The sequence below is a fragment of the Ovis canadensis genome, chromosome 2 (assembly GCF_042477335.2).
Source record: "Ovis canadensis isolate MfBH-ARS-UI-01 breed Bighorn chromosome 2, ARS-UI_OviCan_v2, whole genome shotgun sequence".
Lineage (NCBI taxonomy): Eukaryota > Metazoa > Chordata > Mammalia > Artiodactyla > Bovidae > Ovis > Ovis canadensis.
In genome coordinates, this window is record NC_091246.1 from 220,231,410 (window position 1) to 220,249,055 (window position 17,646).

The following is a 17,646-nucleotide window of genomic DNA, read 5'->3' on the forward strand; positions in this document are numbered from 1 at the left end:
GGTGTTGGAGAAGACTCTTGAGAGTCCCTTGGACTGCAAGGAGACCCAACCAGTCCATTCTAAAGGAGGTCCGTCCTGGGTGTTCATTGAAAGGGCTGATGCTAAAGCTGAAACTCCAATACTTTGGCCACCTCATGTGAAGAATTGACTCACTGGAAAAGACCCTGATGATCGGAGGGATTGGGGGCAGGAGGAGAAGGGGATGACAGAGGATGAGATGGCTGGATGGCATCACTGACTCAATGGACATGAGTTTGGGTGAACTCTGGGAGTTGGTGATGGACAGGGAGGCCTGGCGTGCTGCAATTCATGGGCTTGCAGAGTCGGACACGACTGAGCGACTGAACTGAACTGAACTGAATTCTTTCCATTAAATCCATCATTCCAAACAATTAACAGCACAGACATGGACAAAATCACACTTAGTCATCCGTTCATTTCTATAGCTCAACACTGAACAACAAAATACATATCTGTGTAAAGAGAGGGAGTGAGACGATCTTGCACGTGTCTTTTTGTGTGTGCATTATGTGTGTGTTATTTATTAGAAACTCCTGTTCATCATTCAACCGCTTGGTCTCCATTTCTTTTTCTTATCACAAGGCCAGTATTTCTTCTTTTCATTATGATGTTCTAAATATTTTAATGTGAGCATACATTGGATTTTAGCTTCATTTATCATTTAATTTTCACCTTGTATCTTATCCTATTTCCATGAACCAGTCATATGGACAGATGACAAATTGTTTATTCCTTTTATTTATTTCCAAATAGATTATCCTTCCTGGATGTATGACTCACATGTTCTCTATTTTTTTACCCAGTGTTCTGACCGGAAAACCACAGCTCTTGATTTCAAAAGGCTTGCAACTTGGTTTCCTTGGAATTACCACCTCCATGCTGCCTCTCCCCAGAGAAATCCTAGTTGAACAGTTCTGCTTGATTTACCCAAATCCTTTGGCATCATCCAGTTACCCAAGATGAGCGTTTTGTAACTAATTACATCAAATGCTTCTCAGAGTTCAAATTTTAAAATGCCCTCTCTTTATTAACAAAATGGCTGTTCACATTGTCTCAGACAAACTCATGATGGTTATCTTAAATTAGTTATTCTTGATATTGATTTCCTCTTAATTTTTGTTCTATGATTTTGTAAATTCTTGACAATCCATTCCCATGACAATACTTAGGAGATAATATCCACAGGAAAATTCAGAAACAATACCGGGACGTACTATTTCCCAGCCAGGCTTTATTTCTTCAGTGGCTCTTTGATTCAAGCACCAGTAACTAAACAAGGGATGCTCCCTGCTCAAAGAGTGGTCCTCACAGCACACATATATCTGTATGTGTATGGGATACATCTGTATCACCCAGGACTATAGGATCCGGGCTCCCCTGGGGCCGACTGAATCAGAAGCTGCATTTTTAACCAGTTTTCCAGCAGATATTCTAAAGGTTTAATCTAGTACTTCTGCTCTAAATGATTAGTAGTGCTTATTTAGGGATACGGTATCGAGATGAAGGGGCTTCCCTGGTAGCTCAGACGGTAAAGAACTGCCTACAACACTGGAGACCTGGGTTTGATCCCTGGATTGAGAAGATCCTCTGGAGAAGGGAATGGCAACCCACTCTAGTATTCTTGCCTAGAGAATACCATGGACAGAGGAGCCTGGCAGGCTACAGTCCATGAGGTCACAGAGAGTTGGATATGACTGAGTGACTAACACACACACACATTGAGATGAAATCTTCACTCAAATTTGAATTCAATGAAAAAAAGTAAGGGAACTGACATGTGAGAGTATGATTAGCTTAGGAGTGGGATAACTGCATTACCATTACAAACCCTTCCTAACTCTTCATCTTCTCGTACTCTATCAAATCAACTATTATCTTGAATTTCTCCACAACATATAGTTTCTAGTTTGGCCAGGACAAACTCTGCACCGTTTCCCAAGTGTTGTGTGGCTGTACTTACTGGTTTAGTCAGGATTCTCCAGCAAAACAGAACCAATAGGATGGAGAAACAGAACCCACGTGGATTTATCACAAGAAACTGTCTCGTGTGATTTTGGAGGCTGCAGAGTGAGTCAGGACATTGGAGACCCTGGGATGCTGATGGTTTACTTCCAGTCTGAATCTGAAGACCTGAGAATCAGGAGAGAAGATGATGTAGGTTCCATTCCAAATACCGGCAGGCTCAAGACTCAGGAAAAGTTAATGTTTCAGTCCAAGTTTGAGGGCAGGAAAAAGTCTATCTCTCTGTTTGAAAGGAATCAAGAAGGCAGAATTCTTTTTTACTTGAGGGAAGGCCAGTTGTTCTTTTCTAGGTAGGCCTTCAACTGGTTGAGTAAACACCATCCACAGCAGGGAAGGCAGTCTTCCCTCAGTTCACTGATTTAAATGTTAACCTCATCTAAAACACCCTCACAGTATCACCCAGAAAATATTTGACACAATAACTGGACACCCCACGGCCAGGCAAGTTGACACATAACATTAACCGTGACACTTTTCATGTTTTCATTGCTTGGAATTGTCCCCTTTCCATTGCATACCTGTCAAGTCAGAGCTCAAGTCTATGTTTTCCAAGAAGATTTCCCTAACCTTCCTTCATTGATTTCTTCCTTGTCTCAGCTACCAATAGCACTCAGAGAGTCAACACTATGCGTTAGTCCAGCGTGATATACTATCTTAGTTTTTCTACTCTTGTTTTTGGTGTATTAGACTTGCCTCTACCCAACTGGTGATAATCATAAAGGCAGGACTCCTGCCATACTTTTAACATAAACCTCACAGTGCTCAATACTCCTCATATTTTGGCTAATTGGTTTATTTATTTTCCTAGTTCATAAAAATTTTTATCTGAGTACTTTGACTAACTAGAAGATACTATAATATTTTTCCCATAAGAAGTACTTACTACTGGAATAAGCATTATTATTACATGCGTACTGAGACAGTCTTGGAGATAGCCATGATGCTGAATTTTTATTGTACCACCTATTGAGTACAAAAAAAAATGACACCAGTGTAGAGGGTCTTAACTTGCATTCCCACACTGACATAGGTTTTGCTGAAAAAGCCTAGGGAAATAAGATGTTCATATAGTAACCTACTTGAGGTTGCTGCTGCTGCTGCTAAGTCGCTTCAGTCGTGTCCGACTCTGTGAGACCCCAGAGGCAGCCGCCCATTAGGCTCCACCGTCCCTGGGATTCTCCAGGCAAGAACACTGGAGTGGGTTGCCATTTCCTTCTCCAATGCAGGAAAGTGAAAAGTGAAAGTGAAGTCATTCAGTCATGTCCGACTCTTCGCAACCCCACTGCAGCGCACCAGGCTCCTCCATCCATGGGATTTTCTGGGCAAGAGTGCTGGAGTGGGGTGCCATTGCCTTCTCCGACTTGAGGTTGAGTAGGCAGCAATTATATTGTAATGTCCTAGAGCTACTGATGCTGGGCTTTGCAAAAAAGGAGATTAATGACACAGAAAAGACCATGGTGCTGCACAATGAAGATATTTATTTTCAGCTCAAAGTCTACACAGAAGGTGATTCTTCTCACCCAAAGGAGTTTAAAATGTTCACTGGTTGGTTGACTTCAACAAAGAAACAGATGGACAGTGGTAGAATTGATGAGACTACGGTGACATAGGAGTCTACAGCTAAGGGGAACCTCTAACACCTCCCGCAGGACAGTGATTAGCTCTCTTGGGCACACCTGGAGGAGGTAGGAAGCGGTAAAGGGATAGGCAGGAGGTTAAATGAGGAGGAAGAAGTGGATCTCTGTTCTTAAAACTGGGCTACTGCCACTGACGAGTCTCCTTGCTATCTAGGGAGCCATGTGTGTGTCTTCACAGAAGCTCCCAGGGCTGGGCTGGCTACATTGTCTCTGGCAATGGCCCTGGCACATTAGCTTTCTATTCTTTGATAAAGTAATCCACATGTTCATGCTTCTTTCCCTAGAATGGTTCCCTCTTAAAAACCTCATCCTTAGGTAGATTGTCTGCACTTAAAGGAGAAAAGAGAACACTTTTCTGTTTGCCTGTGGTTTGGGGGTCCTGCCCTAATATTTACAGGGCAGGATTAAGAGTACAAATGGAGGTCCATATACTGTGTGTCTAAATACTTAAAGTTTAAGCCAACAAATGCTTGCATGAAATACATTCCAACCTACATCCTTGACCTAGAAAGCCTGGCTCAAATTTAAGCTTCATCGTAGCCCTTATGTATAGTTCTGTTCACAACAACAGCTTCCCTTTATCACAATCTTGGGTACAGTCTGCCCTTTGGAAGATGCCCAAGACAAAGATACCAATTCAGATCAAATACACTCGGTTCCTGTTGGGTGGGCAATTCTGGTGTCTCTGGAATTTAGACATTGGTCTTAGAACTGGGGTCACAAACTCAGTGGGAAGGGAAACAGCCAGCAGATGGCTACAGTCAAATCTTTGCTTCAGGAGCCCAGAGCAGCAGATTTACCTCCCCAGGTCTAAAGGCAATACTGAGGCTAGGGGTAGGAGGCAGACAGGGACCCTTGTACATCAGTAAAAAAGTTTTGCAACTGCAAATCAAATAAAATGCAGGGAAAGCAATCCAGTGGGAAACACACATATACTACTCAGGTCAGCGAGTTAAAAGAGGCAGTCTCAGGAAATTTCCGTACAAACAGGCACCTTGTATTTCCAGCTGATTTTGGAAAGGACTCAAGTCCTTCACACAGGGCAATTGGAGAAAACTCCATACATAAAAAGTGTACTTGATGTCAACCGCATAAATAAGAATTTGGGGCATCCTGTGATTTTTACCAAAGCCCCTGAAGCAAGAGGCAGACACCCAGGATAACCAGGATAAGATACAGAGCAAAGAATTATCAGCAGAATCTAGGAAAAGAGGAATCCAGACCATCCTAGGTCAGAAATCATGTTCTTGGTTACAGATCTATGATATATCCTCATGGTTCACTGAACAGCAAAATGTACATAGTACTTTCAGAGTCAGGGTTCAGTCATTCTGAATATATCCCATTGTTATCGCTTCTCGGCCTTTTGGCTAAGATCAAGTGCAGTATCTGTTCTTATCAGTTGAATATATCCCATTGTTATCTATATGAATTCTCTAGCTCATATTATAGATTCCTACACCAGCTCAGGAAAAACAGCTGAGCCCCTTCTCCCCATCCCTGCCTTCAGTGACTTCAGGATGGTTGCTTAAAATTGGTATTGATGGGAGTATGTTTAAACACCATTTGTTGTAGCTGTGTAGTCGCTAAGTTGTATCTGACTCTTTTTTAACCCTGAGGACTGTAGCCCCCCAGGCTTCTCTGTCCATGGGATTTCCCAGGCAAAAATACTGGAGTGGATTGCCATTTCTTCTCCAGGAAGTCTTCCTCACCCAGGGATCAAACCCATATCTCTTGCATTAGCAGGCAAATTCTTTACCACTGAGCCACCAGGGAAGCCCATTTTTTAACACCATAGAAAGCGACAAACATTACAAATTAGGCCTGTCTTCCCCTAGAGAGCCTTTTATTATTAATTTACCAGCACACAACTGTTTGTATGCCAAAAGCAGACAAAAATATCAGGTAAGTAGTTCTCTTCTTAATGATGCTAATTCCTCAGTAGGCTACATATTTATTATACACAGCCATAATTTACATACTTATATCTAGATCTTATTTGAGGATATATAAAGTCCAAAAACTAGATTTTGTTTTCGAAGATTATGAATGAGAAATATCTATGTTTAAAAACTGCCAGGGTCATCTGATATTTTTATCCAAATGTTATTTGAAAAGAATCATTTATTGCCCAGGAAAGTAATAAAAATTAGTTTTGTGTTTAGGAAAAAAGGAGAGGAAAAAAAAATTCTCCTGCACCTGGTCAGAAAGTGCTACTTAGCTTCTGAGACTAATTTTGAACAGCAGGAAGGCATTCTCATGTTGATGGTTTTACTCTGGGGTTTGTTTTCTGAAACTGCCTAGAGCATCAAATCCAAAAAAACAGATGTGTGTGTGCATTTCCTATGGGAGTCTGTCATCCCTTTGGTTCCCTTCTCCTGTAAGAAATGGAAAAGCCAAGTTTCTTCCTCCGAGTCACGCTTCAACACGCCAAGGGCGGACACGGCACACCTGCTCCACCTTCGCCACACGTCACTCATCATCCGCAGAGAGAGAGGCATCCGGAGGGAACAGGGCGAGGGCGATCATCAGCCACCTAAAGAACCGGGCACGGCCTCCTCAGCTGTTTTCTGTGTCTGAAGGCATAAAGTTACAAAATTTGGAAAAGTCAGAACTGCAGGGCAAACCAGCTGCATAACTCCTTTACAGGGAATGGGGATGGGAGAAAGTGTTCATGGTTTTTCAGCTCTGAGCACAGTTTGGAGAATACTAAACACAGGTGCCATGACTCCAGCCTCTTCCTGATTTATCTGCAACATCTGTGGAGAAATCCACAGCCTAGAAAGAAATTACCTTGACAACTCCTTTTACCCAAAGAACTGTTGGATTTTTCTCAACATTCCAGTGTAATACTTGCACCCAAAATGCATTTGTGGAGTTGAATTGGAAAGATTTTCATTTGAATTGACTCTAACAGTTCTGATCTGGGTGGGGTTAATTGGTCTAGTGAACAGTAAATATTTCGATTTCCAATGAAATTCTGAAGACTAAGTATCTTCTTTAGAGTAAGCATTATATTGTAGACATCCCATTAATTTTTACTGTGGTAGGCTTAATGATGGCTCCCAAAGATGTTCATATCCTAATCTCCAGAACCTCCAGGGAATATATGATGTGACATGACAAAAGGGGCTTTACAGGTGTGACTAGGTTAAGAACTTGAGACGGGGAGAGAGTAGTTTGAATTACCCAGGTGGGCCCAGTGTAGGCACAGGAAATTTATAAAGGAGAGGGCAGGGGGCGTGGCGGAGAGATTCACTGTTGTGTTGCTGTCCTTGACAGAACAAGGGGTGTGGAGCCAAGAAATATAAGTTACCTCTGCAAGCTGGAAAAAGCAAAGAAATGAGTTCACCTCTGGAACACCCAGAAGGAATAGGGCCCTGCTGCCACCTTGACTTCAGCCCAGTGGAAGACATGTTGGACTTCAGACCTCTAGAACTGTAGGAAAATACATTTTTGCTATTTTAAACCACTGATTTGTTATAGCAATAGTAAGAAATTAATATATTTATGAAATAAAATTTAAAAATCCATTAAACTCTAAAGGGGGAATTTGTGTCTGAAGTCTGCAAAGTTTAGAGACCATACCATTATGTTTCATCACACTTGTCACAATTATATGCAAATGACTATCCAGATTTTATACCCAAGGCACTTGTGTTTCAACAACACTTTTTATTTAAGGCTGCTGCTGCTAAGTCGCTTCAGTGGTGTCCGACTCTGTGCGACCCCATAGATGGCAGCCCGCCAGGCTCTGCCGTCCCTGGGATTCTCCAGGCAAGAACACTGGAGTGGGTTGTCATTGTCTTCTCCAATGCATGAAAGCTAAAGGATAGCTTTTAGACTTAAGGGAAAAGATATGATAGCATATGCTCTCCTGGGAAAGACTGAAGGCAGCAGGAGACGGGAACGACAGAGGATGAGATGGTTGAATGGCATCACCGACTCAATGGACTTGAGTTTGAGTAAACTCCAGGAGTCGGTGATGGACAGGGAGGCCTGGTGTGCTGCAGTCCATGGGGTTGCAAAGAGCAGGACACAACTGAGCAACTGAACTGATGATAGCGTCAGTTAAGAGAGATGTATTTAAAATACTAATGCAGACTCAGCACAGCTAAAGCAGATAGGTTGCCAGTTAATTATGATAACTTGACTTTTTGATGAGTGAAATCTCACATTCTTTGGAAATTGAGTTTGGGTGTGTGTGTGCAGTTAGCTGGAAGGATAGTAGGAAGCAAAATAACCCATTTTAAGAATGCTATCTAAAACTTCAAGGGAAGTCTGTGTTCTATTCCCCCACCTCAAATAAAAACAAAAGGGGGCAGTGGGAGATGCGAAGGTTTTGAGGGGAGGGAGGTCACCCAGTAGTCATAGCTTATAAACTCTGTAAGTGAAGTCGATAAGGCATGGGCAGGATAGTGTCTTTTGGAAACCTGGCAAATAAGGCACAAGCCTACAAATGAACCATAAACTCAAAGAAAAAATTCCAGTTTTTAACCAATTTTTCACTGACCTAAGAAACCATGAGACAAAAAAAAAAAAATTCTATAAGGCAGAAGCCTGCCTTGGAGAGAAGCCAGGGTCAGCCAACTGTAGCAAAGCTTATTGTTGTTTTCATAAGGTGGATGGATGTGGATCCACCAGTGAATGAGGAAGGCATAGTCAAAGGTGGTGATTCAGTTTGCAAGAAAAGCATCTCCAATGCTCCCTTACTGTGAAGTTAACAGAAATAAGATATCAAAATTTACTAAGGTCTCAGAGGTTGGACTGCCATGTCTGAAGTCTGCTACCTTGATGCAATTTTAGAAAACTATACAGATTTGGGGGTGGAACAGCACAACTCCTGATCCAACAATTTCTCTTTACTCAGCAAATAGAAGGCTGTGTAAAGGCCCCCCTGGATGTAAGTCTCAGAGCTGTGTGACGAGCCAAGCACAACAGCAAATAGGTCCTGAACCCACTTGCATCTGAGGAGAAACTTGTAAGTAGGATGCAAAAAGAGTCTGGACTTAGAGTGACTAAACAACAACTCTTAGACAAGCAGTACTTGCTGTCAGTTTTCCAATGAATACCGAAAACTAGAAAACTCCTTTCTAGATGGATAGAATGAGTGTCCTGATGCCTTCGAGGAGCTATGTTAATTTTCTCTCAAAGTCAGTCGCTTTCAACATACCAGTTTGATTTTGCAGCAGTGACCAAGGTTTTCTGTCTTATACTTCCATGACTACCTGCATGGCCTTGCTTTTACAGACTGTGTAGGAGAAGAGCATGCACTATGCCAGTGTTCTGTTTCTGCTTCCCCATCCATATTATTAAAGCTGCTCAACTTAGACCCCAGAGGTATAGTTTGTAAACGTCATTGTTTCACAGACCCCTTAAAAATCCAATAAAAGACATGTAACCCTCTCACTCTATCCAAAGAGGAGGCTCTCTATACACACATAATTATACACCACATGCCAAATATATTTGCAGGAGTTCACGAACTCCTGAAAGCCCATTTATGGGAGCCCACGTAAAAAAGCCCTTGCCCTACAGGATTTTCTTCACCCTGTTATAGAGTTGCCAAGAGCTTTGAAAAGAGAGAGAGGAGTGCAATGATGCATGTGACTTTTCAGATAGCTTGGATAGTTCCATGAGCTGTTGAAGAGTCAAAAAGCAAATAAACGTCAACAGTTCTGAATCCCAACATTGTTTAATGACAACCTTCCCATGTTTGCCAACTTGCTGCTTAACAACAATCCTGTTGACACTGTGGAAAAGGCTTTCCAGGTCCTCCCAGGTAAATAAGACACTCCTACTGATCACCTGGCCACCCAACTGAACTCTAATGCACACAGAATTCATGACGATGAGTCACTCTCTTTGCCAAATGTCCGTTGACATAGCATAGATTTTGCCTCTTCGTAAGAGCTTTTCATGTACTAATCCCAGCAAAGATCATTATAAGAAGGCATCAATTCTAAGCAAAACTCTATGACTGAAAAGAAAGGTGTTGTTTTCGCATTTGTGAGAAGTGTAAATGTCTAACTTTTCTGAAGCATTCCATTCCCATTGCTCTCAGGCCTTAGCATATGACTTTCTGGATGGGGGGAAAGATTTTCTTTCTTTTTTTTTTAACTTATTTCATTTGTTGCTGAAGTTAAGTCTCACCAATTTATGTGCAATTCAGTTTGTTACTGGGAACAGGGAAGCAAAATTGAAAATTAGAACATTCATCAATTCTTCAGAAACAAATGGGACAAGTGGTAGATTTCCTGAGGTAGAAAAACAAGAAAGAGACAAGGGAAGCACAACTTTTGATGTTGAAAAGACAACTGTGGAGTGGACGGCAGATAAACAGCATTTTGCCCTGCTGGCTCCACTGCAGAGGTAACTTGATCACTCTGTACAACCTGGCAAGAAGCCTTGGGCAGGAGCAAAGAACTATCCCAGGCAAGTAGGGGGTGAGGCGTGGAAGTTGTTAGATTGGCTTACCAAACCCTTCCCTAACAGCCAAGAAGGAAGTGGATTACCTATGGCTGTGACTAAGGAACTTATGGCCAACAAGACCAGTTGCCTGCACAGAATTCTGCCAAGTTCAGTAGCTTCAGCTTTCATGATGGTTTTACACAGGTTTGGAAAACAGGTGGAAATATATGGGGGGGGGGGGGAAGTCCAGGAGGTAGAGTTCATTTTAGACAGTAAATGAAGATAAGCAAGATTTCCCCAATGCAGGAGAAGGATAAATTAGGAGTTGGGGATTAACATAAATACACTAACATATGTAAAATAATCAACAAGGAGCTACTGTATAGCACAGGAAACTCTACTCAATATTCTGTAATAACCTATATGGGAAATGAATTGGAAAAAAAAATAGATACATGTTTATGTATAAGTGACTTACTTTGCTATACACTTGAAACGTGACACTGTTAATCAACTATAGTATAAAATAAACATTAAAAAGTTTTCACCAAATCCAAAGTGATTAAATTATTAGAAACCATCTTAAATGCTAGAGGTCATATTGGAGGTAGACAGATTAATGAGGACAGGGTTCCTGGTATAAGAGGAACCTGAATTGGACTTGTAGTAGGCCATGTTCAGGGACCCTGGAAATAGAGAATTGGATGCAGGAGGTACTACAGTGGAAAAGCAATTATAGATTAATAACAACTGAAGAAACCACAAATTAGTGAGAAGGCATCAAATTTAACCAGGTGTTAGCATGATTGAGAATGAATTTTAGTGCTTTAACTTCTTGGGTTAGGATTCCTATTTTCTAAAAAAGCACATTCTAATCGCTCAACTACGCAGAAAACCAAAACAATAGCTATAGTGAAGGGGGTTTTACCATTACAAATGTCAAGAAAGGATGATCTACACAGTTCCTCTTACTTGAATAGAAAGTTCTTAGAAATGTCATTCAATGATTTGCCCATAGTGTGAATGATTTAAAATGAAGACTTCTAATTATTTCTAGCTATAAATTGAGAACATATTTTACGTTAGGCAGCATTATTGGACTCTAATATTCACATGAACTTTATCTAAGAAGCTGAAGGTCTAAAAACCTGTAGTAAAAAGGACACCTTGACTTTATTAGTGTTTCAAAACCCCAGTAGAACCTTCTCCCAAGAGTTATAATATCACACAAAAGTAGAGGAAAGACTTCTAAGAAGTCTTCTGCAGTTTATGAAGGAGCTTCATTTACTGGAATTTATTTTATTTTTATTATTATTACTGAAAAAGGAAAAAGTGATCTTTCTAGGTGTAGTCAGAAAGTCTGCTTTTTTAACTATTATGATTATTCACTAAAATAAGGTCTCTGTTCTATATACTGAAATATTTATTTAAAATGTGTAGCAAGGAAATTTCTTCACTACTGTGTTTTTCTTAATACAGAGTGATTTGCTGTTGAAGTTCAGTCACTAAGTTAATGTCTGACTCTGCGACCCTGTGGACTGCAGCACACCAGGCTTCCATGTCCTTCCCTATCTCCTGGACTTTGCTCAGACTCATGTCCATCGAGTCAGTGATGCCATCCAACCATCTCATTCTCCGCCACCCCCTTCTCTTGCCCTCAGTCTTTCCCAGCATCAGGGTCTTTATCAATGAATCGGCTCTTCGCATCACGTGGCCAAAATATTGGAGCTGCAGCATCAGTCCTTCCAATGAACATTCAAGGTTGATTTCCTTTAGCATTGACTGGTTTCATCTCCGTGTGGACTCTCAAGAGTCTTCTCTAGCATGTTGAGAGGCCCATGAACAGAGTGATTAAGATGTACTTTAAAAAAATATGGATCTAAACTCAAGCTAAAGAACCATAAAATTTATTTTAAATCCTGCTAATACACAGGTATAATTTGCTGCTCCTTTTTTTTTTCTTTTCTAGTTTATAGTTTCAATTGTTGGTTATCTACAGTTGTTTTTTCTTAACCTTGGCTCAAGACACAAATTATCTACTTGGCCACCTAATGTGGTGATGGCAAGGCCACAAGAGAATTTACTGGGGCCCGAAAGTTAAACATCTTTTAAATGACTCCAAAGAGAATGTCTGAAAGATGTGAACTCTGTCCTTTTTATTTCTATAACCTTATTTTTATAATTATTTAAATTTTATGGCTATATAGATATTTCAATAATAAAAATAAACTAGATTAAAAGTAAGCCAGTGGTGATACATGAAAGACATAAAGAAAGAAATGTCTAAAGTAGTTTGGACTCCTCTGAAGATGAATACATTAAAGAAGCAAGTGCTATACCAGAATAATTTGTATTACCATTTATCACCAAAGCCCAAGGGCTAAAACCTTATCTAGACACTAACCTCATAAAAGAACATGCAGAATATTCATAAACTATTTTCATTTAAAACACCACATCCTCTATCACTTTTCTTTTAGTAATATCATGTATAGAATATCCTGTAGAATTTGAAATACAAAGTATAAAGAAGAAGGTGTATTATGGTGTTAAGGGTGATGACAGCGGCTATTTAAGGACCAGGACTTGTTTCTTAGGCATGAAAAGGCAATAGCAACCACCAAGCAAGTGATGAATTCATCCTGCCAGGATTTAGGAATAAACTGATGAAGTTCCAAGCAGAGTGACTCTGCATATCACTCCCATCTCTGAGAAACTGCCATAGGAAAGTTTCTCAATTACGTTTCCAGTTGAATTATCAGAAAGTGTTAATCAGAGCAGTAACTTACCCTTCAGAGAACTTCCATATTACTCATGGTATTTAGACCATACTAATTCCAAACAATGAAGAGAAACCAGGAAAGAATCAGAGTTCACTCTTCAGTCACGGGTTCTTGGAACTTGCTTCAGCCAACCTACACATGCCAACACCTTTTTTGTTGTTAATTTGCATTAACCTCCTGATCTGAAACAGATGGAGTCTTTAAAAATTAACACAAATATTTAGGATTTTTGTCTAATTTGGTTATTGAAATGGTCAATTCCCAGATTATGTGTTGTGTATACATTCTACTCCTATACATTATAGGCTCCTTTGGATCTTCTGCTCAGAAGCCCACAGGAGCTGCAGCTCCTACTCTCCTCTACTATCATGATCCTTGAGGGCAAATGGTTTAACTGCATGTATTTCAATTGTACCAATAAAATGAAAGAAATGGGCAAAGCCACTCATGATTAAAAGGGCAAACTTAAAGTCTCAGTAATGTTCAGGTATTAATAACTTTAATGCTTTAACTATTATAATTCCATTAAACTATGAATTAACTATTATGATTCCATTAACCTATGTATTATATATATATTGTTTGCAGCCAAAGATGGAGAAGCTCTATACAGTCACCAAAAACAAGACCGAGAGGTGCCTGTGGCTCAGACCATGAACTCCTTATTGCCAAATACAGACTAAAATTGAAGAAAGTAGGCAAAACCACTAGACCATTCAGGTATGACCTAAAGCAAATCCCTTGTGATTATACAATGGAAGTGAGAAATAGATTTAAGGGACTAGATCTGGACAGAGTGCCTGATGAACTGTGGTCGGAGGTTGTGACATTGTACAGGGATCAAGACCATCCCCACAGAAAAAAAATGCAAAAAAGCAAATGGCTGTCCGAGGAGGCCTTATAAATAGCTGTGAAAAGAAGAGAAGTGAAAAGCAAAGGAGAAAAGGAATGATAGAAGCATCTGATTGCAGAGTTCCAAAGAATAGCAAGGAGAGATAAGAAAGCCTTCCTCAGCAATCAATGCAAAGAAATAGAGGAAAACAACAGAATGGGAAAGGCTAGAGATCTCTTCAGTAAACTCAGAGATACCAAGGAACATTTCATGCAAAGATGGGCTTGATAAAGGACAGAAATGGTATGGACCTAACAGAAGCAGAAGATATTAAGAAGAGGTGGCAAGAATACACAGAAGAACTGTATAAAAAAGATCTTCATGACCCAGATAATCACGATGGTGTGATCACTCACCTAGAGCCAGACATCCTGGAATGTGAAGTCAAGTGGGCCTTAGGAAGCATCACTACGAACAGAGCTAGTGGAGGTGATGGAATTCCAGTTGAGCTATTTGAAATCCTGAAAGATGATGCTGTGAAAGTGCTGCACTCAATATGCCAGCACATTTGGAAAACTCAGCAGTGGCCACAGAACTGGAAAAGATCAGTTTTCATTCCAATCCCAAAGAAAGGCAATGCAAAAGAATGCTCAAACTACCGCACAATTGCACTCATCTCACTCGCTAGTAAAGTAATGCTCAAAATTCTCCAAGCCAGGCTTCAGCAATATGTGAACCATGAACTTCCTGATGTTCAAGCTGGTTTTAGAAAAGGCAGAGGAACCAGAAATCAAATTGCCATCATCTGCTGGATCCTTGAAAAAGCAAGAGAGTTCCAGAAAAGCATCTATTTCTGCTTTATTGACTAGGCCAAAGCCTTTGACTGTGTGGATCACAATAAACTGTGGAAGATTCTGAGAGAGATGGGAATACCAGACCACCTGACCTGCCTCTTGAGAAATCTGTATGCAGGTCAGGAAGCAACAGTGAGAACTGAACATGGAACAACAGACTGGTTCCAAATAGGGAAAGGATTACATCAAGGCTGTATGTTGTCACCCTGCTTATGTAACTTATATGCAGAGTACATCATGAGAAATGCTGGACTGGAAGAAACACAAGCTGGAATCAAGATTGCCGGGAGAAATATCAATAACCTCAGATATGCAGATGACACCGCCCTTACGGCAGAAAGGGAAGAGGAACTAAAAAGCCTCTTGATGAAAGTGAAAGTGGAGAGTGAAAAAGTTGGCTTAAAGCTCAACATTCAGAAAACAAAGATCATGGCAGCCAGTCCCATCACTTCATGGGAAATGGATGGGGAAACAGTGTCAGACTTTATTTTTTTGGGCTCCAAAATCACTGCAGATGGTGGCTGCAGGCATGAAATTAAAAGACGCTTACTCCTTGGAAGGAAAGTTATGAGCAACCTAGACAGCATATTCAAAAGCAGGGACATTACTTTGCCAACCAATGTCCGTCTAGTCAGGCCTATGGTTTTTCCAGTGGTCATGTATGGATGTGAGAGTTGGACTGTAAAGAAAGCTGAGTGCCAAAGAATCAATGCTTTTGAACTGTGATGTTAGAGAAGACTCTTGAGAGTCCTTTGGACTGCAAGGAGATCCAACCAGTCCATCCTAAAGGAGACCAGTCTTGGGTGTTCATTGGAAGGACTGATGCTGAAGCTGAAACTCCAATTACTGGTGACCTCATGCGAAGAGTTGACTCATTGGAAAAGACTCTGATGCTGGGAGGGATTGGGGGCAGGAGGAGAAGGGTACAACAGAGGATGAGGTGGCTGGATGGCATCACCAACTTGATACACATGAGTTTGGGTGAACTCCGGGTGTTGGTGATGGACAAGGAGGCCTGGCATGCTGCGATTCATGGGGTCGCAAAGAGTCGGACACAAATGAGTGACTCAACTGAACCTATGTATAGTATCTTTTAAAAACTGAAGTATATTTGATAAACAATGCTGTGTTAATTTCTAGTGTACAGAAAAGTGATTCATATTCTTTAACATGATAGTTCATATTTTTGTATTTTCTTTTCCATTGTTGTTTCATAATTATTTTTCATTATATCTTTTTCATATCTTTTCCATCATAGCTTAATACAAGATATTAGTTCCCTGTGCTATACAGTGGGATTTTGTTGTTTATTTTATATTTGGTAGTTTGTGCCTGCTAATCCCAAATTCTTAATTTATGCCCCCATTTCCCTTTGGTAACTATAAACTTGTTTTCTATGTCTGTGAGTCTGTATCTATTTCGCTAATAAGTTCATTTGTGATATTTTAGATTCCATGTGTGATAGCATATATTTATCATCCTCTGACTTCACTTAGTATGATAATAATATAGTGTGATAGTGATATATTATCTTTTTATAAACACAAAAATTAAATATTACAAATTCACAACACAATGTGAATTTCAGAGTTGGATGGAGTGCTATAATTGTTCAACCACAAACACTTGTCCATGAAGAAAACAGTCTGTTGAAAAGAGAAAAGAGAACTTGTATTTCATCTCTAAGAAAGTTGCACAAATATCTTAAACATCACTTTTTTCAGAAGATGATAGTTTAGTTAAAGGCACATGTCTTATTAAAAGTCAAAATATCTATTTTATACTTATTTACAAAAATCCTTTGGCACACTCAAGATGAAAGAGACTAGTAGCCTGAGTTGCGTATTCACTTATTTCAGTCAGTGCTCAGTAAACAAAGAGAAAAGCAGTAGAAAGGGGGGAGTTCCCTTTTCCTTTCAGACTTCAACCTGTAAATCTAAGACAAGCTGCCTAAAAGTTTTAGGTACCCACTTGCCTAGACAAATATTTATATAAACACACTGGTGTACGTGGGGTGTGTGTATGTGCTTATGCTCTTGGCTGGGTTAGGGATGTTATTGTGGGGAGGTAGAGAGTGGAACCGATACTTACACAAGCTAGGGGGAGAGAAGAGAGAGGTGAAGTCACTTGCTTATGGAGATGGGATCTGGACCTGGGTTTGTGCATTACCTTAAGTCCCATGCTCTTTCATTATACCATACTGCCTCCCCGACAACAGCCCTATAAAATAACCTCCTCAACAACTGAAAAGATCTTAACTGGTGGTTTTCTCAGAGTGTGGAAAGTCTAAATCTCTCCATGGATTATCAATAACTAAATGCCCTTTCAGAGCAAGTGAAGTGTGTTAGTCATTCAGTCATGTTCAACTCTTTGCAACCCCATGGACTGTAGCCCTCTATGCTCCCCTGTCCATGGAATTCTTCAGGCAAGAATACTCAAGTGAGTTGTCATTTCCTTTGCCAGGAGAACTCTCTGACCTAGGGATTGAATCTGGATCTCCTGACTTATCCCTGGAGAAGGGATAGGCTACCCACTCTAGTATTCTTGGGTTTCCCTGGTAGCTCAGATGGTGAAGATTCCACCTGCAGTGCAGGAGACCTGGGTTCAGTCTCTGGGTTGGGAAGATCCCCTGGAGGAAGAGAAGGGCTACCCACTCCAGTATTCTTGCCTGGAAAATCCCCATGGACAAAGGAGCCTAGCAGGCTACAGTCCATGGGGTCGCACAGACTCTGACATGACTGAGCGATTCAGCACAGCACAGCAGCACTCCTGCCTCAGATTCTTTACCATCCAAGCCACCAGGGAAGCCCTATAAGCTAGGAGCATTTGGTCAATTCCTTTGAAATAAGGCCATCTTGATATGTTCATTAATTGATTCATTGCTTCATTTTTTGATATCTTTAGTCTTTATTTCCTTTAAAATATTTACTGAGAATCAATTATATTCCAAGCATTGCTCTTACCATAATTATTTTTCCTTTCAAGTAACTAGCAAACTAGAAAGTAAGTTACTGTAATTCTATAGAGAATATAACTTATGTACACCTGTGTCTGCTTTACTAATATCAAAATGATAACCTATTTTT

General features: G+C 40.4%; 1 protein-coding gene and 1 pseudogene across 2 annotated transcripts in view; one reads left to right on the plus strand and one right to left on the minus strand.

Moving 5' to 3' along the window:
- Positions 1-754: 754 nt before the first annotated feature.
- IKZF2 (IKAROS family zinc finger 2) overlaps positions 755-17,646 on the minus strand; it is a 263,397-nt gene continuing 246,505 nt past the window's right edge. Inside the window, exon 11 of one of the 2 annotated variants that reach the window (XR_011254671.1) lies at positions 755-2,151. The gene's annotated coding sequence lies outside the window, so the exon portion shown is untranslated. Of the gene's footprint in view, positions 2,152-3,501; positions 6,257-17,646 lie in introns of those variants that run through there. The other variant, XR_011254672.1, reaches the window with a different exon arrangement.
- LOC138434943 (U2 spliceosomal RNA) lies at positions 5,031-5,139 on the plus strand (annotated as a pseudogene).